Source organism: Dendropsophus ebraccatus, chromosome 7 (genome assembly GCF_027789765.1).
Source record: "Dendropsophus ebraccatus isolate aDenEbr1 chromosome 7, aDenEbr1.pat, whole genome shotgun sequence".
NCBI classification, from domain to species: Eukaryota; Metazoa; Chordata; class Amphibia; order Anura; family Hylidae; genus Dendropsophus; species Dendropsophus ebraccatus.
The window spans coordinates 120,338,946-120,355,736 of record NC_091460.1 but is presented as its reverse complement, the minus strand read 5'-3'; positions in this window follow the sequence as shown (position 1 = coordinate 120,355,736).

Sequence of the window (16,791 nt, the reverse complement as noted above, 5' to 3'; positions counted from 1 at the left end):
ACAGTGATCATAGCATTTAAGGAAATCAGTGACAGGACAAGCTCCTATCACTGAGCGATCACTTGGGGGTTATCCACTTACCTTCGTCCTGTTGGATGGGTGATCTATGCATAGAGTCTGCTTTCAGGCAGGCTCTATGCATAGATCACTGATAACACTGATCTATGCTATGCTATGGCATTGCATAGATCACTATATGCAATTTAATGATTGCATGTTAAACTGTAAAATAAGAGTGTAAAAAAGTGCAATAAAAAAGTTTTTAAAAGTCCTAAAAAACCCTTAGAACCCCCCCCCCTCCCCCAATAAAAGTTTAATATACCTCCTTGCCCATTATAAAAATAAAAATATTTAAAATAAATAAACATATTACATATCGTAGCGTGTGGAATTGTCCGCTCTATTAAAATATCACATTATTGTGCTGGCATGATGAACGGCGTAAATGAAAGAGTGTAAGCAGCTATTTGTACAGATTCTGCATATTGTAAGGAGCAAAACACCTTATAAAATAATATGTTTTCTGCTCTTGCCTTTTTTTATATATCAGTATCCCAAGGATTATGTTGGATTCAGTAGACTACATTGATGACCAGCGGATTATTTGTTTAATGGTCAACCAGTGGTGTGTGAGAGAGTGTGTATGTGTTTACAAAAAAATATATTTTTAACTCTGTATTTTTTTGTTAGTTTTTTTTCTTTGATTTACAGGCTTAACAGGCTAAGTTGGGGAAGCTGTCTGATAGACGGCATCCATTACTAAGCTGAGTCAAAAAGAATCCACTGCACGGCTTACAGATCTGTGCTGACTGTGTTTCACGGAATGTGTGAAAAAGCCCTTACAAAACTATAAACTACTTGTCAGGATCATGCAGTAACCTGGTGTGAACTGGGCCTGGTTTTTGCATTTATGTGACACACCCGACTGGTTCTCTGCATCCGGCAATGCAAGAATTAACCAGAGCCCTGCAAAGATCTGATTACTGCAGCTGAGCGGGCTTCTTGACTGACTTGTTCCTCTGCCTGTCTGGAGACTGGGAGGTTAGAGCGCTGGTCCACCGAGCTCTTGGTCAGCATAAAACTAAGCTGAAGGAGTTTCTCAGAGCTGGCTATAGGTGAACACCTGGTCCTAGCTCCCCCTTGTCTACTCCTGCATATCCCTTCCCTCTGACTGCTCGACTCATTATTTGACCTCCCGCCTGATCTGTGACTATCCGATTGTATTGCTGATTCTTTACTGCGTTGCCCGTGTGGTTTTGACTTGGCTTGTTCACCATCCTCCATTGTGTTTGTCTGTCTGTCCTGTTTAGTGTGCCACATATATAGCATAGGGAACGCCTTTGTGGTTGTCCGCGGCCGCCTAGGGCTTACTGAGCCAAGTAGGTAGGGACAGTGGGTGGGTTCAGACCTAGGGCCCACTGTCTTGTCTTGTTTGTACCTTCTTGCCCTGACACTACTAAAATACAATCTGATATAGTTAAAATGTCTTGGCAACATTGGAACAGTACCTTCTGTTACATTTGTGAAAAATACATGCTTAAGCCTCAAAGATGCACAAATAAAGCTCTCATCATAAAAACCTATAAAAGCCTCTATTTTAGATGCAAGATTGGTGATTAAGATAAACCATGGGGTCCTTTTGTTACATTAATTGTTCAAGATGTGCTGTTGATCTTAGAGATTGGCTGAAAAGTACTCTTCCAGTTCTGGTAGGCCTCATCATATAACACGATCAGAACTGAAAGACTTGGTCCGGGACTTAAAGGGGACCTGTCACCCTGGCTGCCAGGGTGAAGCCTTCCCGACCTCTGGTGAAGCCCCTTATACTTACCCCTTCCTCGAAATTCCGGTCCCGGACCTGTACCGTCGCCGAAAAATCCCCATCGGAAGCCATGCATGCTCAACAGAGATGAGTCTGATGCCTATAGAGAATGACTGCTCCAGTCCACTAAACTCATGTTTCTCAAAATGTCCATGTTACAGACTACCTACCTTTCTTTAGTGTAGGAGAAAATCCACACAAACACAGATAGAACATAGATGCTTCATGAAGGTGTCCTTCGTGAGATTCACATCCATGTCCCCAACCCATTAGGCAACAGTGCTAACCCCTGAGCATCCATGCTGTCTATATATTTTAAAACCTAAGAAAAATATGTTTCTATTTATTTTTAATATGAAAACATAGATATATATATATTTTTTTATAAACAAAAACCTTCTACGCTATATTGCTACTTATGGGCACAATACTGCTGAGTTTACTGTAAAGGCTTGCATGGGCAATAAAAAATCCAAAGCCAAAAGTCGATGTTTCTTATTAACCCTGTTTATGTAATCTTTATCTTTTTAAAATTATTCTGAATTATCTATAATTAAATGTGCCTTAGGATTACCAATGCTCATCAAGTATTATCAGATACAAAATTAAAAAATGCATTATTTATGCAGAAATTTCGAAAAAGCTTTTAAATACATGCTTTGGAAGTGAAAAGAGCCAACATAAAATGATCAGTTTATACATTCAAAAATTGTAACAGAACAACTCTATTTAAACTACTTAGTTTGTAAAAAAAAAAAAAAAGAGAGACATCCACCCACTTCTGTCTTTCATGCAGTAAATCCAGAAAAATGGCAAAAAAAACCCACATCTGACAGAGTAAATCCCTAGATCCATAAATCTCCTCCAGAATAAAACAACTATAACCTATAATGTTAAAACAATCCAGAAATGCAGTTCATGACATCTTTCTCTGGAGGTTCATAGCCCCAGTGGTCCTAAAGAAGAGACCTGTGCTTGCACCCGCCCAGCTGTCGCTGCCTACTTAACACAACTGCCAAAAGTGGCAGCAGATAACTGGGTGACAGTCACTAACCTGCACAGGGGAAAACAAGGTCAATACAAACAAACACAATCAATCGTAGTCAACAAGCTGAGTCGGTATCAGTCAGTAGTTGTAGTGCCAAATCAGAAGTCAGAGGGGAACTCATGAAGTCAAAAACCAGAATCAGAGAACCAGGAAATCAGGATAAACGCTAGGTCAAGAGACATTCAGGTACTGAGGCTCTTTCGCAGGCAAGGGAGCATGGTGGGGGTAATAGTTTTATGTAGGCCGGAGTCCCCGCCCCAGGACATGATAGAGGCTGAAACTCCAGCCCCCAGCACACACAATGGAACTGACTGGTGGTGCTGGCTGCGCGGCCTGGCTCATGACTGTCGCTTTTAAGAGGATGTGGGAATATTCTTTTATCTGGACAAAAAACGAAGGTTAACTCACAGATTTTAAAAAATTACAACACTTTGCAAAGTGTATGGGGGCAGAGAAACAAAATGCCTTTGATTGGGGTAATATTTAGAAAAATTTGAAATCTCCCCATTTGCAAGTTATATTGACTAAGAAACATTTAAGGGTTAGAATATGGTGAACTGATGAACTGGTAACAGTGTATTTGGCACCCAAGACTCACTGATGTATGTGAAGAAAAAAAGCTTGGTCATCTGGTCCCACAAAGGACTACTGGTGCACAAATTGAAATTAAGTTAAAGCTAGCTATGATAGAAAGTTGTCAGAACACACTGTGCATCATAGCTTGTTGTGTATCAGTCTTTATAGACAAGGACTGGTCAGAGTGCATATGCTGTGACACCAATATAATACCAAAAGTGTCACGTCCGGGGCAGGGAAGAGTGAGCCCTATTCTGAACCCAGACCCCTATCCCTGCCTGCTTGGACGACCTGCCCTAAACAGCAGTCCCCAACTGGGCGGCATTCCCTACACTGGCTAAGTGCAGGAGGTGAGATGAAACAGTTACAAGTCTGGAGGAAGCAAGGGCAACAACAACAACAGGAGAACTACAAGTCCCAGCAGACCTAACCGTTAAGGCTAGACAAAAGAGAAAGATAAAACAAATACCAACAAGCCAGGTCAAACCAGGAAGTCACGTCATACACAGAATCAAAATCCAGAAGTACCACAAGTCCAAGCCAGAAGTCAAACAGAGAAAGCAGTCCAGGGAAAACAAAGAACAAACCAAACAAGCCGAGTCAGAACCAGGAGGTCACATCAAATCCAAATCAGAATCCAAAAGTCAAAGTCCACAATATATATGAAGAGGTCAAACACAGAAAGGAGCACACAATAAACGCACGAGCCAGCCAAAAGACTTGATTACGGGCGAGGCATGGAAGCCTCCACCTGTTTAAATCAGAGCAGGGAGGGAGTAAGGAGGGAGCATCAGCTCTGATTGGACCGGTGTCTCTGTACTCTGACAGGCTGAACAGCACGCCTGTCAGACAGTCCAGACGCCTCCCCACTTTCCAGCTGGTGTGCTGAGAGAGCAGTGGAGGCATCAGCAGATATGTTCATAACAAAATGCACCTAGAATGGGCATGTGAGTAACCAAACTGTTCCATGGAGCAATAGTAAACCTTGTAGCATGTTATCTATGTGGACTATCTATGTGTATCTATTGTTTAAAGTACAATCTTTTTGTTTTCTCTAATGACATTGGCTTTCAGATATTGCACCTTTCCTCAGTGAAAAAATAGTTTGGGGACTTTGATAAAAAAAAGCAAAGATATCTCTTAGAAATTCCTTAGATTTCTGCCTCAAGCATCTGTGGAATGTACTAAAATATCAAGTCTAATCCATAAGGGGCATCGCCTTAAACCAGAACTTCTGCTGTATGTATTATGATGACATAAACCACTGGACAGCTTCAGAGGCTTTGCAGAACAAATTGGGTCAAAGCTGTTTTGGCACAGTCCAACTTTTTTCTATTACATATACATGTATATATACATGAACCAAATCTTTCAATAAAAAGATGTTGCCGACCAAAGACTATATAAGCCTATATTATGAATTTTAAAGATACTTTCAAATGCAGTAGATTTATTGCAGACGTACCTGTGAGTGCACTATATGTCTTATAAAAAATATGTAGATAGATAGATAGATAGATAGTACTATAAATAGTACTAATGTAAATAGTACTATATAAGTGATAAAAAAAAATGTTTAAAAAGAAAAATATATCACACTATGTTTTTGCAATCCATTTTTTTTTATTTTTTTATTCGGTCATCTACATTTTTGTGTACATATAAAAAAGGATGCGTTTTGAGCGCCCCCCCCCCCCCCATCCCTCCCAATAATGGAATTTAATAAATTCCATTTATATAAACAGTGCAGAATTTTCAGGGTATATAGGGCTCCTGGTGATTTCCCCCTACGCCCCCTTGAAAAAAATCTAATCGACACACTGACACTTTATACCCAGGCAGCACCGGGTACATTTTCTAATATATATAAAGTGGTACCTTGGTTTAACCCCTTAAGGACAGAGCCTGAAATGGCCTTAATGACAGAGACAAATTTTATGAATATGACCAGTGTCACTTTATTCATTAATAACTTCGGGATGCTTTTACCTATCCGGCTGATTCTGAGATTGTTTTCTCATGACATATTGTACTTTACATTTCTAGTAAATTGGAGTCGATACTCATAATGAATCTTTATGAAAAAAACCCAAATAATGTGAAAAAATGTGAAAAAATGCATTTTACCAACTTTGAAACTTTATTGCTTATACAGAAAGTGGTTATACCACATAAATTATATATTAAATAGCATTAGCAACATGTCTAATTTATGTTGGCAGCATTTATTAAACGATCTTTCATTTTTTTTTAGACAATAGGAAGCTTAAAACATTAGCAGAAAAATTCCAAATTTTCAGTAAAATTTCAAAATCAGATATTTTTAAAGACCTGTTCAGGTTTAAAGTGTATTTGAGGGGCCTGTATGTTAGAAAGCCCCACAAAGCACCCCATTTTAGAAAATGCACCCCCCACACTCTGTAAAAGCATATCCAGAAAGTGTTTTAACCCTTTAGGGAGTCACAGAAATAAAAGCCAAGTGTGTAAGAAATTTTAATTTTCTGTGCAGAGATTTTATTGTAATCCAATATTTTTCATAATTATAAACCTATTACCAGAGAAATGCACCCCAATAATTATTGCCCCGTTTCTGCAGTTTATAGAAATACCCCATATGTGGCCCTATTGCGCTATTTGACGCAAAACCACAAGCCTCAGATATAAAGGAGCCTAGTGAATTTCAATGCCTCCGTTATATTTGGTCATTTTTGACTGTACCACTTCAGGTTGGCAGAGGCTCTGGGGTGCCAAAACCTAAAAAACACCCCTAAAGGGACACCATTTAGAAAACTACACCCCTCAAGGAATGTAACAAGGGGTGCGGTGAGCATTTGGACCCCACAGGTGCTTCACAGATTTTCTGAACAATATGGCGTGAAAAAACAAAAATTTATTTTTTACACTAAAACGTTGTTCTAGCCTTCAATTTTTCATTTTCTTAAAGGGATAAGGGGGGAAAAAAAGACACAAAATGTGTAGCGCAGTTTCTCCCGAGTACGGAAATACCCCACATGTGGCGATAAAGTGCCAAGGGGGTGCAGGACGAGCCTCCAAAGGGAAGGAGCGCCAATTGGCTTTTGGAAGCTGAATTTCACTGGAAAGGATTTCAAGGGCCATGTCGCATTTACAGAGCCCTCGGGCTGCCAAGACACTGGAAACCCCCCACAAGTGACGCCATTCTAGAAACTACACCCCTCAAGGATTCTAACAAGAGGTGCAGTGAGCATATGGACCCCACTGGTGACTGGCACAAATGTGGAACAATGTGACGTGAAAGGGAAAATTTTCATTTTTTTACTTTCATGGCACAAATGTGCCCGTCATCAAGGGGTCCATATCCTCACTGCACCCCTTGTTAGATTTCCTGAGGGGTGCAATTTCCAGAATGGGGTCACTTGTGGGGGGTTTCCAGTGTTTTGGCAGCACGAGGGCTCTGTAAATGCGACATGGCGTTCATCATCCATTCTAGCCAAATCCAACCTCCAAAATACAAATGGCGCTCCTTCCCTTCGGAGGCTTGCCCTGTGCCCACATGGCGCTTTATGTCCACATGTGGGGTATTTACGGACTCGGGGAAATTGCTCTACACATTTTGTTTTTTTCCCCTCTTTTAACCCCTTGTGAAAATGATAAATTCAAGGCTAAACCAACATTATAGTGTAAAAAATGTAATATTTCATTTTCACGCCAAATTGTTCCACATTTGTGCCCATCACCAGTGGGGTCCATATGCTCACTACACCCCTTGTTACATTCCCTGAGGGGTGTAGTTTCCATAATGGGGTCACTTGTGGGGGGTTTCAACTGTCTTGCCAACACAGGGGCCTTTTGAATGCAATATGGCCCCTCGAAATCCATTCCATCCAAATCCAGCCTTCAAAAACCAAATGGCGCTCCGTCCCTTCGGAGGCTTACCCTGCACCCGCATGGCGCTTTATGTCCACATGTGGGGTATTTCCGTACTCAGGGGAAATTGCACTACACATTTAGTGTTTTTTTTATCTTTTAGCCCCTTGTGAAAATTAAAAAATCATGACAAGATTAATGATTTAGAGTAAAAATTTTACAAAAATTACACTAAATGTTGGTCTAGCCTTGATTTTTTCCATTTCCACAAGGGGTTAAAAAAGAAAATGAACACAAAACGTGTAGGGTAGTTTCCCTGAGTACGAAAATACCCCACATGTGGGCATAATGTGCCATATGGGCACAGGGCAAGCCACCAAAGGGACAGAGCGCCATTTAGAGGCTGGAATGGAGGATGGAGGCCATGTCGCATTTACAAAGCTCCTGTGCTGCCAGGACAGTAGAAAACCCCCACAAGTGACCCCTTTCTGGAAACTACACCCCATAAGGAATTTAACAAGGGGTGCAATGAGGATATGGACCCCACTGGTGACGGGCACTTAAGTAGAACATGTGCCGAGAAAATAAAAAATACCATTTTTTTCATTTTCACGTCCCAAATGTGGCCGTCACCAGGGGGCCATATCCCCGCTGCCCCCCTTGTTACATTCCTTATGGGGTGTAGTTTCCAGAATGGGGTCACTTGTGGGGGGTTTCTACTGTCCTGGCCGCACAGAGGCTTTGTAATTGCATCATGGCATCCTCTAATGGGAATGGCGGCCATATGTATTTAGCTGGGGAAAAGGGACAATTCTAATTTATTTGGGGGTTTTAGGCCAAATATTAGTTTATAAGGTTGAAAATGAAAGGTGTCCATCAAATTCAACCTGTGTTGACCCAGCGGAAGGCAAAAAACCCTCGTGAGGCAGACGACAGTAGCCTCATCACAGGGGGAAAATTCCTTCCCGACTCCATAATGGCAATCAGAATAATCCCTGGATCAACGTGACCCCTGAAATAGGAATAAGGGAAGGAATTTAGATAATGTAGAACCCCAATGACGTGTGGTACGCCTGGAAGCGATCCAGTATGCAGAGGCCGGGGTAATCAGGACAGGTGTCACACTGGAAAATGGTGTCCTTCCTGATCCCCCTGTTACGCCACACTCTGCACTTCTTCTGGGGTCTCCTGTTCTCCAATGTGGGGGACGTCACCTGGAAAATGTTGTCCTGGTGCGATACGGGGTCCCTCATATCCAGAAGCGCTGGGGCCGCTCCATGGCTGCTAAATATTAAGGCTCTATTACTACTTCTGATATGTTCGGATCGTGCCGCAAGCTACAGGGCAGCAAGGGACCGGAAGAGGGGGCGCTGGTATAAAAGTTATCCCCGTACAGGTGGTAACCTTTATCCAGCAGTGGGAAGATCAGTTCCCGGACGATCTTCCCACTTGTTCCGAGGATGGGGGGGCATCTGGGGGCATCTGGGGGCTGGATTCGGGTGTCCCTTCCTACATACACTCTAAGGGTACGTGCACACTGCGGAATCGCGACAGATAACCCTTCATGCATTCCGCAGTTGGCACCCGCCGGCGGAGTGATGCAGGCACACGTCTCCACACGTGTCATAGACTCCATTCTATGCACGGGCGATTCCGCTCTCCATCCAACGTATTCATTCTTTGGATGGACGATGGAATCCGCCTGTGCATAGAATGGAGTATATGACACGGGTAGAGACGTGCGCCCGCATCAGTCCGCCGGCGGGTGACAGCTGCGGAATGCACAAAGGGTTATCCTTCCCCATTCCGCAGTGTGCACGTACCCTAAATCTGTAAGTGTACCCTGGGGTACTCTCACAGAGTTTGTAGAATTTCACACCATACCGTCATCTCTTATTGGGACGGTACTGGCGGAAAAGACGTGTCTGGGGGGCAGCGTACGCTACGCTACCCCCAGACATGTCACTAGATGATGAGGATGAATGGAGGAAAGAAGGATCCCCCCCATTCATCCTCACTGTCTGTTTCAGTGTCGGAGGCAATAATAGCGTATGCGTCCGACGCCGGAAACAACCTGGGGGTCATCTTTATACGGGGACTAGTATATGGGGTATGTAGTGGTGTAGTGTCAAACTTTATTCAATGTAGTGTGGTGTAATGTAGTGTTTTTTACGTGTTTTTTTTTTTACAGTAAGTATAAAGAAAACCTACGCCAACAAAGGCGTTGCTGATAAATGCCGCACTTATGTGCGGCACTTATCAGCAGACCGTGGCAGTAGGATATAGAAAAAAAAACACCCTACGCCAAAAAGGAGGAGTTGCTGATTAGCAGCGCACTTTCGAAAATAGAAAAAAAAAAATTGGAAAAAAAAAACAAAACTTTTTCTACATTCTGAACATCCCTGTAGCTGCTGATAAGTGTATTACACATATCAGCCGCTAGGGGGCAGCAGAGCGCAAAATCCGGAAAAAGACGAGGCTGGAGCCGAAAATAGCCAAAAAAAGCCGATGGAGACCGCCGGAAAGAGCCGAAAACCGAATGAGAAGACGGAGGACGCCGCGAACCCGGAAGACGCCGATCAGGACCCCGGGACAGGTGAGTAATGTACAAATACCTGCTCTGGACCCCTCAGCTACCTAGCTGAGGGGTCCAGAGCAGGTATTTACTATTTTGGGGGACTCTGATCGCCGTGCCACCGGTGGTTAACACCCCCCGTGCCGAGAAGCTAAGATGGCCTGCTATGATTTATAGCAGGCCATCTTCCCCGATCGCTGTGTGCGAACACGCAGCGATCGGGGAAACATCGGGCGTAAATTTACGCCCTGATGCGTTAAGTACCAGGGCGCGAGGGCGTAAATTTATGCCCGATGTCGTTAAGGGGTTAAGAATAACTTGGATTAAGAGTGTTTTGCAAGAAGAGTTCACAGTTTTTTTTTTAAATGTAACTTGGTTTAAGATCTCTGTGTACTGGGTGGGAGTGGGGGAGGGGCATGGTCTGCATAGCGGAATCTACAGCACTGTACTCTAATCCAGGAAGTCTCCCTCACCTTCCAAATTATGGCAAATCCACTTCAGGCTGGGGCTTGCATTAGGGGACAGGACTGTGAAGGTTATCTCTTCATAACTGTAACCCCTCTCTTACCGGACAGAGAGTGATGCATTTATGTGCCAACATCTGCCTGCACTCACACGTAGCCATTTATGCTACTGTAGAGAGAGGTTTCTGTCACTTTCCTCCTGCACAGCTCTGTGATTCTCACTTCCTGATTGGTCCATGCTGAACACCTCCCCTTCCTCATTGCTGTCATGTTACCACACAGACCTCTGACAGCAGCCCTGCTTCTCTAGCCTAGCCTGTTGTACTAAGCTACTGCATTATGGGGATCTGCAGCTCCATTCTGTATCTACAAACTGCTGCTGTGTTTTCAGGTTTATGCACTTACTACACATTAAATTCCACATGTGGATTACTATACTGTACAGTAACTTATAATATGACATATACAGCTGTTTCTCATTTTCTGTCTCATCTGTTCTACATGTTATTCAGAATAAAAATCACATATATATATATATATATATATATATATATATATATTATTTATTTATTTTTTTTGGGGGGGTGGAACCAATTGTCTACATTTCTGGGATTTCTTATGGGAAAATTTGCTTCGGTTTAAGAGTGGATTTGGATTACAAGCACAGTCCTAGAACGAATTACGCTCGTAATCCAAGGCACCACTGTATATATATAATGTACATAAATTTTAGAAAACAATTGAGACGGTATTGCAGTTTTCATGAGACTCCAAAATATCACACATTAAGGAATACCCTTTTGCAATGCAATTCCTAGTTAAATGGACCTTGAAATGCAGTCTTGCATTTATACATAAATAAAAATGTCACATGAAATAAAAGCTCCTCTTATCCCTTACTTTCACAACATAACATGTAAAGAAGGCACTAGCAGGCAGTATTTTATTTATTTTATTGGTCTTTTTAGGATTTATTTATTTTGCTTCTCGATTAACTCTGTGAATGCCAATAACAGTGCTCATTGAGAAAATAATGCTGGTAAACTACATGTTTTTTTTTCCTTCTTCTCCTAGTCCCATTAATATGACAACAAGCTAGGTTTGATGCAAGGATTTACAAAAATATATATTTTTTTTTATCTATCTATCTATCTCAAAACTTGGAGTAGGCAGTCTTCAAGTGCCCCAGATTTATCAGTGTGACACACTCTATTTGATAAATCTGTTAGGCTGGATCACACTTTGTTCTTGGTCAACCATGTTTTTGTGTACGCAAAAAAAAAATAATAGTAAACACATTCGTTTTGATTGTTTTTTTTTTTCTTTTATAATGGAAGTCAATGGAAAAACGGCCCCAAATGAATTGCACAATGACATCCATTTTTGCATCTGCTTTTTTATCCACTTTTTTTTTCATAAAACGTAAATGTTCAATGGACTGCAAAAACCCAGTGTGAACCCAGCCTTACATCTGAAAACAGCCTGCCTTAAAGGGGTTATCCAGCACTACAAAAACATGGCCACTTTTCCCCCTCTCTTGTCTTCAGATTGGGTGGGGTTTTAAACTCAGTTCTATTGAAGTAAATGGAGCTTAAAAGGGTTATCCAGTGCTACAAAAACATGGCCACTTTCTTCCAGAGACAGCCTGACTCTTGTTTCCAGCTTGGGTGGGGTTTTGCTGCTCAGTTCCATTGAAGTGAATGGAGCTTAATTTCAAACCACACTTGAACTAGAGACAAGAGTCGTGTTGTCTCTGAAAGAAAGTGGCCATGTTTTTGTAGCACTGGATAACCCCTTTCATTGGAAACCACACCTGAACTGGAGACAAGAGAGGGGGGAAAGTGTCCATACTTTTGTAGCGCTGGATAACCCCTTTAAGTTTAGACTAACCAATAGTTTGCTTACAGTGTGATAGAATCTTTCACCAGATTTTGTCACTAAATGATAAAACAGAAAAAAATACTTTGGGAGCGGCAAGTCTCTGTCAGAAAAAAAATTCTGGATACACTTAAAAACCAAAACTAAGACACTTACACTTGGTGAGTGGCGAACCTCGACCACTCACTACAGTACAACGCCCAGTATTAGATTGTAGTCAGTTCAGTTGGGTTCGCTACACCCTCCGGATCCTTGGAACAGTCTCCGGTATGGATATGTAGAAAAAAAAAAAAACAAAACAGGAAAATGGGGAGCGATCTCTTTTCCTTAATACCGACTCTAAAGCATGTAATATTGCATATTATTCTACTCACTTCTCGGAGGGTAGATGGACCTACTCCCCCCCCCCCCCCCCCCCGACGCCCGGAACACTGATATCACTCCTTGGTTTGGCTTCTCTGGAGAACAGTTTCCATACTCAGATCAGGGCTCTCTGCTTTGAACGCTGATCTCACTCCTAGGTTTGACTTCTCTGAAGAACAGTTTCTATGCTCTGATACTCAGACTAGGGCTCTCTGCGGTGAAGTTGGTACACATCCAGTGCTCAGTGGAAGCCGATTCCCGTGTCAATCTTTTTTTTGTCCAACGCGTGTCGGAACCTCTAATTTCTTCTTCAGGGACAATAATACATCTACAACCACCATATACTTATACCAATATGCATGACTTAATCCCCTTCCACCTATGACTTTTTTTTTTTTATTACGTTTATTGTACTAGATTTTGGCACACATTGTTGCGGCCCCCCTAATTATCAAGTACCACATTCCCTTTTTTTGCACACAGTACAAAAACACCTTTGAAATGTGAACATGTTATAGGTGTAGACAAAAATGCTGTGTACCAGATTTTGGACAGAATTCTGTGACATTGACTCTTGTTATGAAGACTATTTTGTGAATTAATGTGTATAAATATATGAATGTCCTATTTACAAAGCCACAGACACCGGAACTACAACTCCCTCCATGGGGCTTGGATCCACACCAGAATGAGTGAAGTAGTACACTCTTGTGTGCTATGCACGGTGGTGCTCACTTGCTGAACGGCAGTCAAGCACTTCCACATATAATCTTCGAATATAGAAAATGCAAGGGCACTCACCAATTTGTGCAGTAGTCTTTATTATCTTCTTCTTAAAACATAGTATAGCCTGCTATACAAATTGGTGAGTGCCCTTGCATTTTCTATATTCGAAGACTAAATATATGAATGTTTACCATCAGGGCCGGACTGCGAATTATAATCAGCCCTGGGACTCAAACCTCAGCAGCCCACATACCATATCCTCCTCTAATATATTATGGATAGGGGTGTACAATACACGCTGTAGTGAATTCTGCTACAATTGGTCAAGTTCCTCGCTACTCCCTTAAATATGTGAACACCACCATCAACACACATAAAATTAAAGAAATAATATAATCTGCTGTGAATTTGATGTTTTAGGTGCAGTGGTGGTGGTGAGGGGGAGGAGGGATAGGTCACAGGAACCTTAGTCCCGTCTGAACTTTTAAAATCCTTCTTTTCATTATCAGCTGAAGAGTCATGGAGGCGGAGCCCAGCCACAGCAACGCCTCATGTTCTGACTGATTGACACCCAGGGCAGTGCTGCAGCTGTTGTCATGACACTTAACACAGCTGTCATCATTACACAGGTAATTAAAAGGATGATTGTAAAAGTTTACACTTGACTAAAGGTCATGGCACTTTTTCCAGGATCTACAACTCCATACCTGGTACGGACCTCGTAGATTCCCTTTAAATGGGGAAAAACATGTCTGCTTTCTTCAAGAAACAATGTCACTCTCCTCCTCAGTTTAAGTGTGGTATTGCAGCTCAGTTACATTGAGGTTAAAAGAGCCAAGTTGTAATACCACACACAACCTACGGGGAGGCGCTGTTTTTGGAAGAGTGTTGTCATGTTGGGATGGTACATGTACATGCAATCAAAAATAAAAAAAAGAGCTGCTAGATATCTATTTCATACTGGATCTATTTTTATATCTACCTATCTCATCTTTATTCTATCTATCTATTCAGAAAGATAATTCAGCAGCACTCCATGGATGAGATGGTGCCAGCGGATCTTGCCTTGACCAAAGGCTGGAGTAAATATAGGAAGAGATAATCCACAGCACTCGTTGGTAGTGAAAAAAGCTTGTGAGTTTATTCCATGTGAAAAATATTCATTCCAAACAAAGTGTGATCAAAAAGCAAGGTGCAGCATACAAAAGAAAAACCGGAGCAACGTTTCAGCGAACAACCTTCGCCATTTTCAAGCACGGTCAGTGAACATGTGAATCAGCTTTAAATACAAGTGAGACAAAAAAGCAAGACATTCTCTCTCAGATGATCAGAGCAAGAAGAATCATCGAGGATGAGGCACAGTTAGAGGGTGCGATTACTAGAAGGATGTCAGAATTTCATGATAGGGGATACCCTGATTCTCTATTACAACAGTGCACTACAAGAGTTAAAGCACTCCAGAGGGATGATTTACTCAAAAAGAGGGATAAGAAGCCACTCAACAGAATCCCATTCGTTAGTACATATAATCATTTCTCTTCCAACATCTTCCGGATAATAAAAAAACACTGGCACATAGTCAGAGACAGCTACACCAATGTGGAAGAATTCCAGACTCCGCCACTGCCTTCCTATAGGAGGAGTGGAAATTTGAAGGATCGTCTTGTTACTGCAGATATAACAAGCAAACAAAGAGATACACAAAAATATCTTAGTGTAAAAAGAACTGGTTGTTTTCCTTGCCTTAACTGTATCACATGCAGACATATCATCAATACTAACCATTTTGAACACCCTGTGACCCACAGGAAATATCCTATTAACCATTATCTGACATGTATTTCTGACTGGGTGATCTACATTTTTTTATGTCCATGCAGCAAATTCTATGTGGGAGAGACTACACTTGAATTTAGGACACGCATGAACCAGCACAGACATTCTATACGCAAGGGTCGACTTGACTTACCTGTCTCGTGTCACTTTGTACAGGCGGGCCATAAAGAGAGCGATCTCAAGTGTATCCTGATTGATCGTGTTGCTCAACCTAAGAGGGGGGGGGCAACAGACAACTTATTCTAAAAAAAGGGAATTGTCATGGATCCATGAATTACAGGCATTGGGCCCGGCTGGATTCAATATTGAGTATAAAGTCCATCCGAATATGTTTAAATAGGAAATATAAAGTTTGCCCACATTCTTACTGGATACACAGTGTCAATGTGTGATGAGAAAATTTTTTTTGTGAACATGGTAATCATCTATGACTTATTGTTTTCAATATTTACTAAATGTATGATAAACTGAAATTATGTTATATACTTACCTTTTGTATCTTTTATCCTTAGAAATGAATTCAACACGGCTGGATATTCCTCAATATGTAAGACGGACCTAGTAACTTATCTTTCACTTTCGCCATGACTGCTGGAAATTTAAACCTATGTTCCTGTTCAGACTAGTGGCAAAGCGACGCTGTAGTAACGCCCGGAGGGGCTAGGTACGGGTGTTGGGATGACGCTGTGCACACTGCAGGCGGTTTCCCCCCATGCAATTCGAGCGAGTGGATTCCCGACCAGAGGAATGACTTCAGTGATGGAGCCGTCCCGTTGGTGCCCGACTAGGTACAGCAAAGCACAGCCACAAATCTGTATCTGTTCACACTATGCATTTGTGTGTTATCAGTGGTCTGCTAGGAGTGTTCTATTCATGCATTCATTACCATCTTGCTCAGCTGATGATCTGAGCCCAGATCTTGTCTTATACACTATGAGGATTTTCTGGATGCCGTGTATGATTTATTTAACAGTAATTTTTTGTATGGAATGACTTCATCATTTATAAGCTCCTTTATCACGTTTGCTTTTCACTTGAGGGGATATGAGTAGTGTTTTTGTGTATATCTACTCCTTACTGTGGACTCACATGGACTCACCAGGACACAATGGAGTTAATTTTCACCTGCAAAAAGGACACTTGATGGACACTGCTGCAAACCAATAGAATGTCTTGGTTTTTTGTTTCACTTGTATTTAAAGCTGATTCACATGTTCACTGACCGTGCTTGAAAATGGCGAAGGTTGTTCGCTGAAACATTGCTCCGGTTTTTCTTTTGTATGCTGCACCTTGCTTTTTGATCACACTTTGTTTGGAATGAATATTTTTCACATGGAATAAACTCGCAAGCTTTTTTCACTACCAACGAGTGCTGTGGATTATCTCTTCCTATATCTATCTATCTATCTATCTATCTATCTATCAATCTAATGTTTATTTTATCTATTTATCTCCTATCTATCATCTATCTATCTATCTATCTATCTATCTATCTATCTATCTATCTATCTCCTATTATCTATCTATCTATCTATCAAGGGATTTGACTGCAGCACTCCAATAGTATGAATAACAATGGTTTATTGGTTCATGGAAACAAACAGCGACGTTTCAGATCCATCCATAGGATCCTTTCTCAAGCAAGTGAATATGACAT